Raw genomic sequence first — 5,000 nt, forward strand, 5'->3', positions numbered from 1 at the left:
GCTATCGAGCCTCTGAAACGAGGCAAGTGCTGGTGTGTGATGAAAAAGCACTTCTACAACACTGAGGAATGGGGCGCTTCTACTTGCCTGCTCACTTTACAACTTTAGCCTACTTGAGCTCATAGCGCAGTGCGGTGCCCATCTTGTTAAAAAGCTCACGTCTGGTCTGCTCCACAAAATACTAAGTATGACAACTAGTGTCTGCATACCAAGACACACGCACACACAAACACACACACATACATACACACACACACACACAGACACACACACACACACACACACACACACACACACACATACACACACACATACTGTATATATATGACCATACAAATGTACACAGACATATACATACAAATACAGGCCCACATACTGTATATAAACACAGTGTCACACCCCTCACGTACTGCTTCTTTCCAGGTCATTCCCCAGCCCCTTGCCACTCCGCTGTTGCAGGACAGCCCAGACAGCCTGCCCCTCTCTGGGCTTCTCTCAGGCCGAGCTCCCTGGACTCCATAGCACCCTTTGAGCTGGGGCCCAGATCAAAACCGAGCCGCCGTCTCCAGCCACTATAGCTGCTCGTAATGAATCAGGCATCAAAGAGGGCCCCCATCAGCCAGGGTATCAAACACACTTAGTCACCAAGTCAGAGAAGTTTTTAAAAAGGAGAAATAAAGCAAAACACAACCTGATCCTAAATAATTCATGATTGGTTCCAGGGCACAGAGGAGCGGAAGCTGGTTCATTGATCTCGCACCAGATTGGACCCTGGATGCAGGGCCTCAGGTCTCATTAGCGAGGGCCCTGGGGGATGTAGTTTCTTATCAGTTACTCTCTCCTAATTTGTCATTAGAGCGATGCTGGTTGAAGGTCCTACTTAAGTCTTGGCACAGTCTCCACATCCAAGGGCATCAGTTCCTATGAGGTTCTGTTCAAGTGGTGACCTTGGCTAATAAGGGGTTACCTCCGCTAATAACGGGTGACCTTCGCTAATAAGGGGTGTTAATTAAGGGGCTCGATGGACCTTAGACTCTTGTCAGTGCATCACGTGCTACTGCTAGAGGACTGTGCTGCATTGATGTGACTGCCCATCACATCAATGCAGCACAGTCCTCTAGCAGTAGGGCTGAAGCGTTCGGTTTGCTGTGCAATGCAGTTCAACAGCGGTTAAACAGTAACACAGTAACAGGTGTCCAGGGCTTCAAGGGACCTTGCGCTCACTCAGTCACAAAGAGGGACACTGGTGGGAAAGTCACGGTGTGTGTTGATGACTCAGTAATACAGCATTCTCAGAGTAGAACCAAAAATACAGAGTAGACACACACACACACGCACCATAAAGAGCACATGCTTACACACACATACACATGTCACAAGCCACAATGGCGTGAATCAGGTGGAGTTCTGCCGAAATGGCAAAGTCATTGTGAATTTAGTGAACCTTGATGAAGAGGGGAAAAGCAAGAGGGAAGAACAAACCAAAAACAAAACAATAGACAACAATAAACAAATAATTAATTTGTTATGAAGCTATGAGGAGCCCTGACTGTGAAAGGGTGGGTTTGTCAGTCTGTGCCTCCTCTCCATTGTTTTCAACATACACCACGTGCATTTTGAACTGATGGGACGGTACAATGTACCAGACAAGCCATGGATGAATTAATGACATAATGAGCATGCAGTGAGTCAGTGGTGCACAATATTGACGAAAATGACTCAGCGTGCTCCTTTGTCTTTCTATTGTTCTGGAGTAAGAAAGAGACGGAGGCTGAGGGAAGGGACCGAATAAGACACAGAGAGAAGAGAAGAAGACAGGAGAGGAGAACAGAGAGACGCTGCTTACGCCAAGGAGTTTGGGTTTTAACGATTTTGTTGTGTTTTTGTGTATGTGTGTGCGTGTGTGTGTGTGTGTATGTGAGTGTGTCTATGTGCATGTGTGTGTGTGTGTATGTGTGTATGTGTGTGTGTGTGTGTGTGTGTGTTTGTGTGTGTGTGTGTGTGTTTTTGTGTGTGTGTGTGTGTGTGTGTGTGTGTGTGTGTGTGTTTGTGTGTGTTTATATTGTCTGTGTCTCTTCCTGTACATGAGTGGGTGTATGTCTAAAGGATGTAGCAGGACTGGAATGGTTTTTATAGCGCCAAGGGCATGGTGCATGTGTGGGTGTGGAGTCAGAGTGAGAGATAGAGATAGAGAGAGAGAGAATGAGAGAGGGAGAGAGAGAAATAGAGAGGGACAGAGAGAAATAGAGAGAGAGAGGGAGCGGGAGAGCGAGAGGGAGAGAGAGAGGGAAAAAGAGAGAGATAGGGAGAGGGAGAGAGAGAGGGAGAAAGAGAGTGAGAGAGAGGGCAGGCAGACGGAGAGTTATGTATGGAGGAAGATGTAGATGCATTAGGAAGAATGGCTGCAGTAAAAGCTCAACTCCATGAATATATGGTCTGTACGCTCACATAGGGATGTCACCACCTGTGTTCACCCCTCAAACACACACAAACACAAGGACTTAGATTAGTGAAACACATGCATACACACATACACACACACACACACACACAGACACACACACACACACACACACACACACAGACACACACACACACACACAGACACACACAGACACACACACACACACACACACACACACAGACACACACACACACACACACACACACACACACACACACACACACACACACACACACATACACACCCACACACACACACAGGTTTCCACTGCATCACGAGCGCTCTGCACCAGGGCAGGGACCAGTGAGGACCGTGGGAAGCTGCTGGCAGCGTCTCTTAGGCTGGCATACGCTGCCACACTGGGAGGCATTTCAGCAGCATCCCTTGTTTGCAAACAGCTCCTGCTTCTCTAAGGGCCCCTGTATACCACAGTATGGAGGACAACAGCTCCTGCCTTTAAAGGGTATAGTACAGTATCGAGGACAACAGCTCCTGCTTCTCAAAGGGTAAAGTACAGTATGGAGGACAACAGCTCCTGCTTCTCAAAGGGTAAAGTACAGTATGGAGGACAAACTCGGCTCCAAATGTTACTCTGGCCTCAGGTCACCACGGGTTGAAGTGGAGAAGAGGGGGGCCTGCCCAACACACACATGCAAAAACACACACACACACACACACACACACACACACACACACACACTCACACACACACACACACACACACACACACACACAAATGCCTTTTTGGGGAGAAAACATGGAAAGCACATTGTTTTTACAAGAGAAGAGATTGAAGATAAGAAGGAAAAGGAGAGCTTTTTATAAAATTCAGTTTGAGGGTGAAATGTGCTTATGTGACCATGGAAGAATTGGGTCATTAGATATTTAGTTTTTTTCTACAATTGGAGGGATTCTGCAGTTAATTTATGTGAAGCATTCTTGACCAATCACACGCCCTGGCGACATGAAACTGTGCCACAAGGACTATCCGGCACCACAACAGTAAAACAACACTCCTACTCACAATCCCCATCTCATTACTTGATTCTTTTTCAAAAACAGCATTTCAGGACATTTCATCAGACAACTGTAAGCTTGCACAATCCCTCTGCTTTTTACCCACTGTCTTAACACAGGACAAAACCATCCCCACCAAACATCTCCATTTCACCTGCTCTCCTCCTCCTTCTTCCCCCATCTCTCCTCATCTCTCCTCACTTCTCCTCTCCTTGACACCTACACACTCCCAGAACCCTCTCAACCCCCCAACCCAAGCCCAACCCACCCACCTATAGTCAACCCCGGTCCACTTCGCTCCACTCCGCTCCACTCCGTTCCCCTCCCCTCCACTCCCCTCCACTCCACTCCCCTCCCCTCCCCTCTCGGGCGCTGGCTGCCCACTCGTGTGTTGCGTAATGGCCACTGCTGCTGCTGCTGCTGCTGCTGCTGCTGCCGTGATGGTGCCGTGGAGGGGAGCAGGAGTGGTGTTCAATTATTGAGGGCTGCTGTGCTCCATCACGCTATTGTTCGAGTGGAAATCGACGAGCTGATCTCCGTGAAACTCAAGTCCTTGTGAATGGGTCGCCATTTCCTTCTTTGCATCTCTTGTCTGCCTTTCTCCCCTTCATGTTTATTCATTCCCGTCTGTCAATAGATACATTAATGGATCAAAAAATCAATCGGGAAATGGCACAAGACGGATCGATCGCAGCTGGAGCTGGAGCAGCGATTTATCGAAATATGGAGACATAAATATACCTAGAGAGAAAAAAAAACAGAGAGAGAGAGAAAGAGCGAGAGAACGAGACAGAGGAAACTGAGCCTGGAGCTGATGATGAATGATACAGCTTTTAGACATGCAAATCCTCACGGACACTCATTCCAGCCATTCTGGCAAAATGGAACAATCTAAAATGTCAGATAAAGGGCAAAGGCTGTTTCTCTTAATGCAGCGTGCCAGAATCCAAACGGAGTTGTCAAATCACAGCTTCTCTTTTTATCTGAAATTCGAGCCTTGCAGGGCATACATATATCCTGTGCATGTCACTGCAGGGACTCCCAGCAGCTCTGGAAACATACGCAAAGATCAGAATAGAATTGCCATTACTGATAGTGCCATTTTAAAGATACCATGCGAGTATTTATTGGATAAATTCTCTCTCTATCTTTGCGTTCGGTGGCAATAATGCATGGTAATAGGCTTTTCCAGTCGGAACCAGTAATCTGTGTGTGCAGACTGTACGTACACCACAATGTACAACAGTGAAACGGGATAATGGGGAGCGCGATAAGGCTCAAGTCTTGCTAAGCCTGTTTCTCGTGCACACCCGTTTCATTACACAAGGAGATAGAAGGGAGGTTGCGAATCAGAACACGGTCATATGGCCCTGCAGTTGCCTGGTGGCTAGTTTGTTGTGTCTGTACTGGTCCATTACTAATATGAGCCTTTTGAGCCAAATGTGCCATTTTTGACCCCAGGGAGCCCCTTTGACGTACTCACTCTGTGTGTGTGTGTGTGTGTGTGTGTGTGTGTGTG

This window comes from Sprattus sprattus (genome assembly GCF_963457725.1).
Source record: "Sprattus sprattus genome assembly, chromosome: 14".
In the NCBI taxonomy this organism is placed as follows: Eukaryota; Metazoa; Chordata; class Actinopteri; order Clupeiformes; family Clupeidae; genus Sprattus; species Sprattus sprattus.